This window comes from Hemitrygon akajei, chromosome 11 (genome assembly GCF_048418815.1).
Source record: "Hemitrygon akajei chromosome 11, sHemAka1.3, whole genome shotgun sequence".
In the NCBI taxonomy this organism is placed as follows: domain Eukaryota; kingdom Metazoa; phylum Chordata; class Chondrichthyes; order Myliobatiformes; family Dasyatidae; genus Hemitrygon; species Hemitrygon akajei.
The window spans coordinates 155234548-155249552 of NC_133134.1; the positions used below are offsets into that span (position 1 = coordinate 155234548).

The 15005-nt window shown below is 37.5% G+C and overlaps 1 protein-coding gene across 12 annotated transcripts in view; it reads left to right on the forward strand.

Moving 5' to 3' along the window:
- LOC140736158 (nuclear receptor coactivator 3-like) overlaps positions 1-15005 on the forward strand; it is a 218645-nt gene that overhangs the window by 110396 nt on the left and 93244 nt on the right. Inside the window, exon 1 of one of the 12 annotated variants that reach the window (XM_073062019.1) lies at positions 4625-4866. The exons of the other annotated variants lie outside the window; for them this stretch is intronic. The gene's annotated coding sequence lies outside the window, so the exon portion shown is untranslated. Of the gene's footprint in view, positions 1-4624; positions 4867-15005 lie in introns of those variants that run through there. 12 annotated transcript variants of the gene reach the window in all.

Below are 15005 nucleotides of genomic sequence, written 5' to 3' on the forward strand. Positions count from 1 at the left end.
AGATTGTCTTTCAGTAGGACAACAAACCAAAGCACACTGCCAGAACAACTACGGAGTGACTTCAGTTGAGGAAAATTGATGTCCTTAAATGGCTCAGTTAGAGTCCTGACCTTAACCTGATTGAACATCTCTGGCAAGACCACAGATTGTTGTCAGCACTGGTCCCCAACTAACCTGGCACAGCTTGAGCGATTTTGCAGAGGAATGGGCAAATCTTGCTCCATCACGTTGTGCAAATCCAATAAAGACATCCAAAAACACTGGCTATAATAGCTGCAAGAGGTGATTCAACAAGTACTAAGCAAAGAGGAATGAATACTTTTGAAATACTGATACTTCCATTTTTGAATTGTGTACTTTTTATGCTTCATAATTTTCCTTGTAATTTGGGCTGGACTGTGAAAAAAGTAAAGCAATTCACAAATAAAAAATTTCAGTTAGGATAATCAAATCTCTGGTTGTAATATTTATGTGAACAAAAGGTTGGGGGCTGAATACTTTTACAAAGTTCAAAATAACTATACAACTGTAAGATATGTTGTCTTGTGGGCATACTCAATAAATCCCTAATAGAATAAAAACCATAACTGGATCAATAAAAGACTGCACCTACTTGTGTGTTCAATCAGTGTGCTTAATCAGTGTGCAAAAGACAACCAACTGTGCAAATACAAAAAGAAAGAAATAATAATAAATAAGTAAGCAAAGCATTGAAATTATTTTTTTCTCAATTGATCAATGAATCTGATAGCAATTCCTGCACTTGTTACTGCCGTCCCCTTAAGGGGAATTAGAAAGGCATTAAATAGAACTCTAATATTATAAGCAATTCAGGATGAAAAATCTTGGATACATTTAAAAGAAAGTCCTATTTAACCCAATTTTTTTTTGATCAGAGTTTCCATATGTGCTTACTAGTATACTAGGCATATATCTGGGGAGATTTCTCTCTGAGGATAGTGGCATTGACAATGACATCCAGAACCGCATTAAACAGGTATCAGCTGCCTTTGGGAGACTTCAACGTAGAGTCTTTCAGAACAGGAGCCTTCATCCCTCCACAAAGGTCGCTGTATACCAAGCGGTCTGTGTCACCACCCTTCTTTATGGCTGTGAAGCTTGGATAACCTGCAGCAGTCACATTAAGTCCTTGAAGCGCTTCCACATAAGCTGCCTTCAGCGCATCCTGGGAATTACTTGGTGTGAGCGGGTGCCTCACACTGAAATTCTTGTAAAGACCAACTGCAGAAGTATTGAGGCCATAATCACCCAGCACCAGTTGCAGTGGCTGGGGCACGTGATAAGGATGCCCCCATGTTGGCTACCCCGCAGAGTGTTATACGGCCAGCTCATGGTTGTCACTCAGTTGGAGGGCTGAAGAAGCACTATAAGGATCAGATGAAGAATGCTTTAAGGAAGTGCGAGATCAGACCTGAGGACCTGGAGGATGTTGCTGCTGACCGTAACACTTGGCGGCAGCTGTGTAGGAATGGGGTTCGTATTCTGGAGACGGAAAGAACAACCAGAAGACAGCAGAAGAGAGCCAGGAGAAATGCAGCCATGGTTGCTATCACTACTGCTACTACCACCACCACTACCATATATACATGTCCTACATGCAATAGAGCTTCTGGGTCCAGGATAGGACTGTATAGTCATTAAAGATCTCACCGTTAAAGGAGTGGATGTCGTCATCGGATCCCGATGGACAACCTAAGAAGACTAGGCAGAGCTGTGGGAGGGCTATAAAACAATTAAATATGTTTTAAGGTTTTCCTTGAATCTTACTGTTTGTTTTCTTTTGCTTTCTCATTGCACGATTTGACTAGTTTGATGAATGCTATATAAAAATATTAAAGATAACTCCAAAGAGTTGTTTCATTAGACATAGGATTGTAAATATTGGTGTTTAAATTTAAAAAGAAATTGAGTTTCGATATACAAACAGATTGACAAATAATTTCGGGAGGCAGGTTGAAAGACCTCTTAATGATTGCTATTATGTTAACAAAAGTAAGATGCAGAGCACAGAATGATTGTAATACATCATTCATAAAAACACAGAGGTTTTGCATTTTAGCGTTAGCAGCTATATTTGATTAGGGCTGGCAAAGCTATTTGTTTGGTTCAGAAGTCAGAAATTTTTAGTGCATCCCATGTGCAGAAGCAGAAACTATATTTTGCTGTCAAAATTACAAGTGTTTCTGCTATAAAGTGATAATTACATTTCTTTTAAAAAATTTTGTTATAGAACACAGGCCTTCAGAGCATAGATTTAAATAGGTATTTTTGTGATCATGATTATGATTACCTTATAATCAGTCTGGCCTGTGTAATGCAAATAATATTTCCCAACTCATCAATAGTGTTATAACCAATTCATGGTATGGAAACACGTTGTAGAGGCACAAAATTGTAGGAAGTTTAGGCAATCAGTGAATTGATTGAGTTGTTAGTAGTAATATGTAACAAAGCACACTCACCAGTAGGTTACTCAGTTCAACACCAGGCCTCATCTCAGCTTTGATCTTGGCATCAGTGCAAGAATTCAGTGACACTCTATGTGGCCCAGCAAACCTTCATAAACCTAAAGCCATTGAGGGTTAATGGAACCCCCAAGTGAATGGAATTTTGATTGACCTGGGAATGTGTATGGCCAGTTATTACAGCATTGTTTTTTTTCTTTGCAACTGCAGGATATGTGTCACTTGACTATGTTTATGTCTTTCCTTTCTGAATTCTTTAACTCGTACATTTTTTTTGTCAACTCGCTCTCTAATACTCATTCACCTGTAAATTTTCTTTTTCATTTATTCCCTATGCTCATCCTGGTTTTTTTTCACCTTATTAGTGGCATTGTCCTATTCGTCTGCCCTCCCTGTAGCTTAACAAGTTTCTTTGTCTCCTTCCTATTTTCTGACCATGTTAACGGTTTCTCTTTTCCACAGGTATGGCTACCCTATTCAATATTTCCAGCATTTTCTACTTTTATTTAGATTTCCAATATCTGCATTCTTTTTTCACTTTTATGAAGTGGAAATTCTGGATTAAGCTAGTTTTAAAGTAGCAGAATTCTGGAAAGACTTTGCCTCTGTGCATTAGTAAATTAATGATGTGATTGGGTTGGGAACAGATTGACTTGGTAGTTGAATTCAGAAGATCCTTGAAAGAAAATGCCACGTATTTGTGTTCACCTTTGTTACTGGGAATCCAGTCTCTCACCTGTATCTGTTCTAAATGTGAAGCTGGCATTTCAACAGTTTTCCTGAAGAAACTGCTAATGAAAATTGAATTTCAAGGTAGGTTATATAAAAGCAATTTAGCACCTAATTTTCAGTGTTAAGACAAAGTTGGCCATTCTAATTGGCAGCTCAGTTCGATTTCTGATGATCTCCCAAAGAAAAAAATTAATGCAACACATGCAAATCAGGCCAGACAGCATCTATGGAAAAAAAAGTACAGTCGACAGTTCAGCCAAAACATCGACTGTACTTTTTTCCATAGATACTGTCTGGCCTGCTGAGTTCCTCCAGCATTTTGTGTGTGTTGCTCAGATTTCCAACATCTGCAGATTTTCTCTTGTTTGTCGAAAAAAATTATTGTTCGAAATAAGTAAAGATTTACTTCAGTGATCCCAAGAGCTATTGAATACTAAACTTTGAAACAGACTAACTTTGATAAATAAAGTCAAATATTTACACAAATGACTAGACCTTTGTCCTGTAGCCATGTTTCTAAAAAAAGACAGCAAACCTGGTACTATCATTATATATAATCTTTCGGCTGGTCAGTTTTATGCATTTCACACTTTTTTAAATAAACGCAGATGCCATGCTTGTTAAATTGTTACGTGGAAGGAGGGGTGGAGGAGGCATAGATGTAAATTTGATTCAGTGCCTTGTTTTTCACAACAAATCCAGCAGAATCTATTTTTTAAAAAAAGATCTGGACTGTAATCTGCACTTGCCTGTAAACAGAAATCTCTCTAAATACAAGGAACTGTAAAGTGAGAATGATACAAGGTACAGCAAGTAAGTTGTTAAGCCAGCAATCTTGTGTTTTAAAGACTGCGTCAGTTTAAATTAATGCATATATTTTGATCTAAAATCCCCAAATGCTTATGTTGCTCTTTCATAGATAGTGGTTATGACACAGTTCTCCAAAAATAGTAGGTGCAGAATAATTGGCTGAAACTATATTGGTTTATTTTTTTCACATAATATGTCGGAGGTGGGTTGGTTGTGATTTTTGAAAATACTGCATGTAAGCAGAGACTTATAAATAGCAATATATGGTTCAGTCTTCTGTAGCTATTCCAAATTTCAAATACGTGTTCTGATTGCACCACCTTTCATTGTAAAAGAGCTAATTTAAAACATGCACAGTGTGACGTTTGCAGCTTTCAGTTACAGTAATTAAATAGATAAAAAAAAGTAATCCAATCAGGGCAGCATTCTTTGGTGGCGCTCTGCATGCTGGAGAGAAGCTTGATGCATTCTTTCGGAGGAGGAGATTGGGATTTTTTTAAAGCATTCATTACGATCAGTGTAATAATTCTGCCAATACAGGAAGGAAAATGCATTGGCTGCTGACTGGGCAAAGATCACGTGAGCTAAGTGAAACAAGCTGATGAGTTTTGTTGATTTGTTTCCTGTTTTCTGTTTTCACCACCATCGAGCTGAAGGCTCTGAGTTCTGAAAGGTCTTCAGTTCATTTTGCACATTGGTTAATGTTTGGGAGGCGGTAAGTGGAAAACAAAACAAAGTAGATAATTACTTTAGGCAACTGGTCAGTCGTTAGTGTTTTATTCGAACTGCCAGGAAGATCTTGGCAACTTGCCCTATTTCAGCAATCTCATTGGCTAAGGTAAGCATTAGTTATTTTTGTAATATAAGTTCAGTCTTTGTGCTGACTTCCTCTACATTAAAAGCTTCTTACTGGAAGTACTGTCATAGAGACTATGCTTCTCGAGTGTGTGGGTGCAGTTATTTCAGTTTTGCTTGCTAAAGACTACTTTTAGTAAATTTTTTCAAGTGTCATTTTCCCACCAGTTTTTCATGCCTGCATTCATCGTGAAATACAAATACGAGTGTTAATTTGTTAAATCGCTGCATGAGATTGTGATAGGATAAGCCTGTAATTTTAACCAGAGGAGCTGTAATGCATGTATGAGAAATGTGTTTCTATTTGACTAGTAATACAGATCCATCCGTTAATCTTTATTACACATAGAAGCATCCTGTTAGTTAATTTGTGGTGATATTCAGTTTGATTTTTGAATCAGTTAATCTTTTTCTTTGATTTATTAACAAAGACACATTTGATAAGATTAATAGATTTTGATAGGTAAAGGGAATTCTTGACACAGATCATTGAGTGAATAGAAAAAATATGGAAAGTTTTTAACAATGAAAGATTTTCTAAAATAATCTCTTTTATCCCTGCCCTCCCCTTTAGTACACGTGTAAACCGTTTTGTCATGAGTACTTCATAAATAATTTGAAAGTATGATACTTTTCTGATATTATACATCTGTCTTTTCATTAAAATTCTTGAAGAAGCATTATTGGTTTCAATGTCATCATCAAGTAGAGGGGGAGGACTCACCATCATGAACTGTCAAATAAAATTTTAGCTGTTTATGCATAGCAAAAGCTATTTTTAAGGAAATGTTCTAAATTAGCAGGAGACAAATAGCAAATTAAAGCTTCGATTCTTACCAAAAATTCTTCTGATTATTAGAATTGGATGGAATTGTTTTTGTATGACTTGCAACCTGCTGTTGACCGTCTATTGAAGATGTTAGTGACTATCAGTTGTAATGGTATCGCAGCAACAGAAATATTTACTCTCTGTGGCTCTTCCTGGTCTATGACCTTGCATTGCTCGAGCCTTTCTGAATAAAGGTTGCAGCACTTCCTCGTTTTATAAAGCAAAGTGGTATTATACAACACCTCCCATAGGATCCAACAAATGTGCAGTCTGTTGGTGATTATCTCTGTGCTATATAGGTTATTAATTTTGTCTAAAAATTTATCCTGTGGTGTCATTTGGGTCTTTCATAATTTATATTTCCCCATGGCAATTAGTCTTTCTAATTAGACTGAACATGCAGTGCTGTAAGGGTACTCTGGTTGATCAATTACAAAGCACGTTTTGGAAAGTAAGTTTTTAGGGCTGAATAGTTGTAACACTTATTTCACTTTTTGGATGCTCCAGGTTAAATCATTGCCTTTTCTATTTAATTGTTTTAAATTGATTTCACTTTTTACTTTTCTTTTATTTGGACCACTCTTCACTTTGTTTTAACCTAAATAGATGTTTCCCCATGCTGATGTAGAATCTATATTCTGCACTTCCATTGAATACATTAGGGTCATGTTACATGTTGTTCCTCTCCGTGCTGTGTGGTGCATCGAGCAGCAACCTTGCCATTTCTTTTAGCATTTTGTCTGCTTTTTATGAGGCAGAGTTGCTAGCTTGACACTCAATCCAGCACGGATGGAAAGCGTGCAAGGAACTGGCAGGATTCGAACCTGGGACCACTTCCCTTGAAATCCAGCACTGATGCCACTACACTGCCAGCCAGCTATTAGGGTTATGAGCATTATACACTTCGTTGCCTGAAGATTCCTTGGGCAAGTATCCTTCTGGAAGCCAGCCTAGTACGTATTTAAGAAATGCTTTGAAATATTCATCATCTTATGATACAACCAAGACAAACTGACCAATAGACCCTTATGATCATTGATTATCAGTCTAATCTTAGAATGCATCTAGGGTGTTTCACCATGAAGAAGGGAAGGTTAGACAGCAGAGAGGAAGCACGATAAACAACAATGTGTTTTTTTAATGGTCTGCTATGGTAAAATGGTCTAATACATTACACAGAAGTTTTACTGAACAATGTTTGATGTCAAGCCTCATTCAGGCAGATGACTAAAATCAGTCATTGAGATACTTTTAAAGGAGGCAAAGAGAAACAGGAAAGTAATTTTATTGGTTAGACAGTTAAAGATGCAAGAAACAATGAGAGGGCAATTAAATTAGAGGATGATTGAATGATTAGTATTTTGGAAACTGTTTTCTTGGTTGGTCAGTGGACTAGAAGAGACTATGAATGGGAAGACTGTGGCTCGATTTGAAAACCAGAGTGAGTTTTGTTTTAATGATTGAGGTACTTAACTGGGACCCATGAAAAGCCAAAGTTTGGGTTAGATGACTTAGAGGGATTTGGTGTAGGAGATGAATATGGAAGTTTTGTTGATCTCAAGATTATGCAAAATGTTGAAAACTGTACATTGAGTAGTCCAGAGATGTAAGTTCCAAACCTTAAGGTTACATTTCCATGTGCTGTGATTTAATTCCAAAATAATAATTTTTTTTATTTCGCCATGGATAGAATTTACTTGTAAATTTTCAGTTTGGTGGTATGCATTAGATTTGCCTAAGATATATCAGAAATCCCAAGTCCAAGTGAAATTCCTATGTGAACTTGACCTGCAGTCATCATGGCATGAGGCATGACTGCGTGAGAGAAAATGTTATTGCTTCACTGCTATGATTAAAGGACTAAGAACTGGATGGTCTCCTTACATTGTTATAAATCATATTAACTGGTTGCACTGACCTGAGTAAAGGAAAAAGTCAACCAAAATTTGAGCCTATTTGTAGAATTTTTTTGTTACTTCTTTATTTGTGGAAGTTGTATTTTGACGGACAGAAAAATAATTTGGTTTCCTGGTAGTTCCAAATTTCACCTTGCTACACTTTTTAGTCAGAGTGAAAAGTTTTCTGAATTAGTTTTGAAACGGTTCACAATGTCTGTTTTTTGGACGTTCTGTCTGAAGAAGAATTCTTGTCCAAGTATAAAATATTAAATTACTAAAATACTATATTTACTACTACATTAAACTACTACTAACATGTTGGGAAGATGATTTGTTCAATTGCTAAACCAAGTGATCAATTATCTTGACACTAATAATGAGTTCTAAAACATTTTTAATTGCCATTCATGCCTTATTTAGTTCTTGAATAAAATTTAAGTGCAGTATTACTAATATGAAGTTATGGAGATAGTCATACTTAAATTCTCCCATTGATTTTTGTTGATTTGTGCTTCATTTACCAGTGTCCCATATTATTTGTGATCCTTCCCCTAAGAAATTTTATCATAAAAATATTAATTACCCAGCATCAACAGTACTTGGGGGAAGTATTTCCAGTTTTTAACTTGACCTCTTTGTAGAATAGAGAATTTTGTGATTTTCTTTTTCGCTCTTGCAATCCCAAATTGTTCAACTATTACAAAGTTATGCCCTTATGAAATACAGCTTTTCAGTATCTATCTGTTCAAACCCTGTTAAATACCCTCTTTAGATCACTTCTCAGACTAAAATAAGAGGCAACACCTATGTTTATACATCCAATCCTCGTTTTAACCATTTAAATTTTATTGTAAATCTTTTGAATTTGTGCTTTCCTTCCGACCTGTGCTTTAGCTATTGAAAGCAGAACACAGAATTCCAGGTGAAGGGTGACAAGAATTTGTATTACTGCAATATTGGTGTCATTCTTTGAATTGCAGATCCCATCAGTTGTCTAGATTATTTTTGTACCTTTGCATTACATTTGAGCTGAATATATGGCACTTTTCTTTCCTATCTTGGTTTCTCAATATTAAGGACATAATTCTAGTTTGTCTATCTTGAATTCAGAGGGGATGGCCGTGAATCTCACCACATTGAGCTCCAGTACTCATAGTTTTGTCAATTCATGCATTTGCTGCATAGCAAACTATTTTGTGCATTTAATGTGTTTTGAATGAAGGATGAAGAAAATGATTCCCTTCTGATGCTAAAAGAAATCTATGGGGTTTTGCGTAATGATGTACTGAAATTAAAAAAGCATAACATATTACAACCTGGAGTCATTGTTCTATTGCTGATTTAAAAGCTTAAAATGAGCATATTAAGTGTTGAGCACAGTTATCCCATAACAATTTCAAGGGCATAATTACTAGAAATAAAATTACCAGCTGCTTTTAGAGGAAAGAATAATTTTAAAAATAGGTGTTATATCACATGTACTTTACTGCAAAGATTAATACAAGACTAATATGCTGAATCAGGGCAACCTATTTGTGGGGAAGTGGGAGAAAGCTGAGGAAGTTTTATGTTCTGTGGGAAGTTAGTTAGTTCACAGTGGATTGAATGTTCTCAGATGAAATCCTGCATGCAGGTGGATTTGTATTGCTGTTGAGTCCGTTATTTAGTTTGGGGATAGGAGGAGTTGTTCATGGCTAAAATAGGATTAAGGTGAGACATGCGGGATCTCCCCACTGAAAACTAGGCTTTCCTGTGGGGAATGTCTGGGTCCTGTTCACCTATAGATTTTGGTCTTATTCACCTTTTAAGTCTGAGTTAATAGAGGTGATATCATTGGGTTGCCATTGACACTTCCTGCTACTCCCACCATTGGATACTTGTAGAATGCTGGTGAGCACATTGGTGATCCTGATCAGATCTGCTGCTTGATTATTGCAAGATTTACACAATATAAGTTGCACTTTCACAAAATACTTTGATTTTACTGATTTCATTAAGCCTTTTAAATGCCCTGTTTTCCTCTTTTGGCACACAAATTTAGCTTGTCCTCTTGGTGAGTGCCTTTGTGTTTTCTGTTAGGCCTAATCCCTGAATGACTTTTAAGCTCATATGATCCTGATTTCCACTTTTAGATACTTTGACCCAATACAGTGTATTGGAATTTCAAAGTACTTTGATTTCAAATGGCAATGTCCTGGTTTTCACTTACCTTACAAATGGTTAGGATTTTGCCTGTAGATGGGATTTGAACTTGAGTCATCTTTTTTCTTTCAAAATGATCAGTGTTGAGACAGTGATGAAACACGTTTGTGGCCGTAACCAAGTATGTTCTATGGTGCGACATGTGTTCCAGAGAAAGCTTCATCAGAATGAGCTCTTGCTCCAGTATGGGGAAGGCAACTTGTCAGAGTAGTTTTGGATAACAGTGATGTTCCAAGGTTGCCACAGACAGAATAAAACTTACGCAGTGTGTGATCACTTTGCCTTAGCTGCACCTTCCTCACTTTGTCTTCTTTCAGTTTGCTTCCATTTAGAAGTTGAAGTCTATTGACATAGAGACATAGAAACATAGAAACTTAGAAAATCTACAGCGCATTAAAGGCTGATTGGCCCACAATGTTGTGCCGACCATGTAACCTACTCTAGAAGCTGCCTAGAATTTCCCTACTGCAGCTCTCTATGACCTCCTGACTGACTGCAGTAAAATCCATCTGTACTGCAGCTCTGGATACCACTGCGATCCTGGACATCTTGTCCATACTGCACCAACTGCCGCCGCTGGGCTATAAACGTGCAGTCATCGTTGTACTTTCTACTAAAATTTTCATGGACAGTTGTTTATTTTTTGGACTAGCTGGACGTTCTCGTAATTATTTTTGATTTTTTTTCCCAGTCCAGTTACAGGGAAGTCTACTTAACTCATGTTTATAACACAGAGAGGTTAGGATTCTTGATCATTGTTGATTTCCACCCCACCACTAGTTATTCATTAGCCATTGATGCTCAATGCAACAGGATTCACGCTGTTTATTGTTCTTGGTTATTATCACATTAAAAGTTGATGAGACTATATTTATAATTTAAGGCTTATTTACAAACTGCAGCAGTGATCTCCAGGTAGTTCCACCTTGATAGTAGCAAAATGATCACCTCTATTATATTACAAAGTCACTGGCATTAAGATGATTTGCTTCCATTCCAATTCTCTGGTCAATGAGGCCAGTATAAGACCTGCAGACTTTTGCACAGTGGGAGGTGTGATTCTGTGTGGGCAGCCGGTGCGTAGTCGTGTAGGCAGTATCCTCCTCCTGACACTTTAGGCTTTAGTGACTTTATGAATGACTTACTGTCAATTCCATCCCAAAATGCTGCTGCACCATTTGGAACCTTGGATCAGAATGGGAGGTGACAATGAAATTTTTCAAGGATTTGAGAAGACCTTTTTGTCCATTCACCTGATAGTCCCTTGCCACAACAGACTTCAGAATAGAGTAAACATTTCAGCATCTGATGTTAGGTGTTTAAATAATAGTATCAGTAGGGCCACGATACTGGGCTGGGAGGGGATATTAATGATGGTTCACTTGTCCTGCTAGTGAACACTGAAGATTTGTTGGGATTGTGTTGGTGATAGTTTTCTACAGCTCTTAGTTGCATGCTATAGTTGCAACATATCTGCGGTACATGAGAGAAGGGATCATGGCAGCGTAGTAGAGTCCTGTGCTCTGCTCCAAGTCTAAGCATCTTTGTGCTTTTCATTTGGACAAGAAAGGTCCTCTAACAGTCTGTTGCTACTTTACAAGGTTGCCCTCTGACTCAGTCTCTTACTTTATTCCCTACGTAATTGTGACTGTATGGCCCGATTATGCTCTAACTTCATCAGTGTTTGCAGATGGCACCACTGCAGTGGGCTGGATCTTAATTTACAATGTGGTGAAGTACCGGAAGGAAGTAAAGAGCCTGATATCTTGGTATCAGAATCACAACCTTTCCCTCAATATCAGTGAGACAAAAGAGCTGGCCATTGGCTTCTGGAAGGAAAGTAGAGCACACACACCTGTATATATCAATGGTGCTAAGATGCACATGGTTGAGAGCTTCAAGTTTCTAAGTGTAAATATCACCAATGGCTCGTGGTCCAACTACGTTGGTGCTATGGACAAGAAAGCACACTAGCATGTCGTTTTCTTCCTTAGAAGCCTAAGGAAATTTGTCATGTTTCTGTTGACCATCTTCAGTGCTCATGAATGCACTATTGAAGGCATCCTGTCCAGATGCCTCACAGTTTGGTATGGCAATCGCTTTGTCCAAGTCTGCAAGAAGTTACAGAGGGTATTGCACAACTTAGTCCATCATGAAAATTGGTCTCCCTTTACTCTGTCTGCACTCCTTTCTGCCCTGGAAAATTGATAAATTTGGTAAATTGGTTTATTATTGTCACATGTACTGAGGTACAGTGGAATATTGATCTTGCATACCATTCATATTGATCAATTAATTTCAACAATGCATCGTGATAGTACAAGGTAAAACAGTAACAGTACAAAATAGTGTTTCTGTTACAGCAGAGGTTCCCAACTTTTTGTTATGCCATGGACCATTACCATTAAGCAAGGGGTCCATAGACCTCAGGCTGGGAACCCCTGTGTTACAGAGAAAGTGCAAGCTCTAAGATCTTGCAAGTAGGCAATAATGCCCAAAGTCATAATGAGGTAGATTGTGAGGTCAATAGTGCAACTTAATCAAAAACATTCTCTCTTCTATTCTTTCCTTCAGGCAGAAGATACAAAAGCTCTTCACCAGGCTCAAGGATAGCTTCTATCAACTGTTATGAGACTTGTGAACAGATCTCTTGTACATTAAAAATGAACTGTTGAACTCAAACTTCTGCATGGCCCCTGCATACTATTGTCAACTGCACTACAGTTCCTTTATGACTGTAACACACTGTTATTGCGTTTCCCTTGTACTGCCTCAAAGTACTTTAATTACCAAGATATAGTGGAAAAACTTAGTTTTGCAAGCTATCCATACCGATTATGTAAACACACAAGTTATTTTCTCATTACCTGTGACAATAATATATGAATACCTGATGGTTTACAGGAAGATATGGATCGTATTCATTACTTCAGGAGCCAAAAAGTGTAGGCATCAATGATGAGAATCATCATTACTTTAGTGCACCAGTGTAGCCTTTGCTTGCCCGAGGAAAAGTCTGTTTGAAGATATAAATAGTAAAGAACTTGTGATCTAATATCAAAGGTGCATTAAGAATGGATTTGTTTTCTTTGCCAAACAGAGTCTTAGACACTACAGCTCAGAATCAGAACCAGGTTTAATATCACTGACGTGTATCATGAAATTTGGCCTATCCAGTCTGTGCCAAGCTTATTCCCGTTGCCATGGCCTTCCACACCCCTCCCATCCATGTACCTATTCAACTTTCTTGTAAATGTTGAAAATCTTTCCCAAGTCTGTAATCTCGGAGACCAAATTTAGATGTTACCAATCTTGTCTCACAAAAATCAACTCAAGACTGAAGTCGTACTGATATTGCCAAAAGCTCTGTTTGGACTTAAGCACTGCTAATTAATCAAGAGCTGACGTGGCTGTTCTTTTAGCACTACCCCTTCGTCAGCCTGAGTAATAGTGGATTATGAAGTGGCAGATTTGGCCATTAGAAGTACTAAATAATGATACAGATTCAAAAAATGCAAATGAAAAAGCAGCAGTTTAACACCATGTCAATTACATACACTTTCCTTCATTGCTCCTTTTTAATTGTATTCATGTCATGGATAATTATTACTAGGTATTAGCTTTCCTTATCCCTCAGCTGTCCATTTGAATTCACTCCTTGTCAATTCACTCCTTCAATTCTTTAATTTGTATTATTAATGAAATGATGAGTTCAGATAATTTCTCTGCCTTGGGTGTGTCTGTATGTTGATAATTAAAATGCTGTGTCATTCTTCTGAACTGCATTAACTCTTTTGTGTACTGCAGTTTCAAGTAACTTCCTAGTCCAATGCCCATACTTCAATGCAAGCTCACAGTCCATTACCATGTGAGTTACCTCACATGTAGCCAATAATAGTTGCACATATACAAAAACTACTGCCTTTAGACAAGAACTATTATTTAACGGAAGCCATCATTAAGTACTAGGTGATTTTACCAAAAGGTCAATAAGTTTGCAGATTATTTCTTTTCATTTAATCCAATCTGTGCAGCACCTGGTACACTGTCAAGTTTCCTTAAAATATTTGAGGCAGAGACAGAATTTCCAAGAGAAAATTAATGAACTCTTTTGCACTCTGCTGACATTCATAGAATGTATTTCTTCATTCACTGTACACTTTTCAGTCTGCTAGGTACTGATCCTAGATCACATTGGGAGTGATTTTAGGCTTTCTATTTTAAAACATCGTCAATCACATCATGAATATTTTGTTCAGGAGCTTGGAGGAACTTAACCATTCTGTGCAGCATTTTAATAACCCTTGTGCTAAGCGTTGACCTCTCCTTTTTTGATTAGCTTTGAAATTAGCACATTCAGGTATTTTATATTCCAAAGTCTGCTTCTGTGTCAAATTTTCATTAATTCTGTACATACATCTTGGTTTCATACAAGCGAGATATTACACATACTGGGAAGCCAGTGGTTCTATGATGAAACCAAAGGTTGTATTGAAGGGATAGGAAGTTAGGCAGAGGGGGTGGTGTGGCTCTGCTGGTAAAGAATGGCATCAAATCAGTAGAAAATGTGATATAGGATGGGAAGATATTCAATCCTTGTGGGTAGAGTTCAAAACTGCAAGGGTAAACCGACCCTGATGGCAGTTATATACAGGCCTCCTAATAGTAGTTGGGATGTGGACCACAGATTATAACAAGAAATAGAAAAGGCATGTCAAAAGGGCAATGTTATGATAGACATGGGAGATTTCAACATGCAGCTCGGTTGGGGAAAATCAGGTTGTTAATGGATCTCAAGAGAGCGATTTTGTTGAATGTCTACGAGATGGCTTTTTAGAGCAGTTTGTCATTGAGCCCTCTAGGGGATCAGTTATACTGGATTAGGTGTTATGTAATGAACCAAAGGTAATCGGGGAGCTTAAGGTAAAAGAATCCTTAGGAGGCAGTGATTACAATGTGATTGAGTTCAACTTGAAATTTGATGGGGAGAGAGTAAAGTCTGATGTAGTAGTACTTAAGTGGAGTAAAGGAAATTACAGTGGTATGAGAGAGAAAGGCAGAGATTGATAGGTTCTTGATTGGACGTAGCATCAAAGGTTACGGGGAGAAGGCTGGGAAATGGGGTTGAGGAGGGAGCAAAAGGATCAGCTATGATTGAATGGTGGAGCAGACTGGGGCCAAATTCTGCTCCTA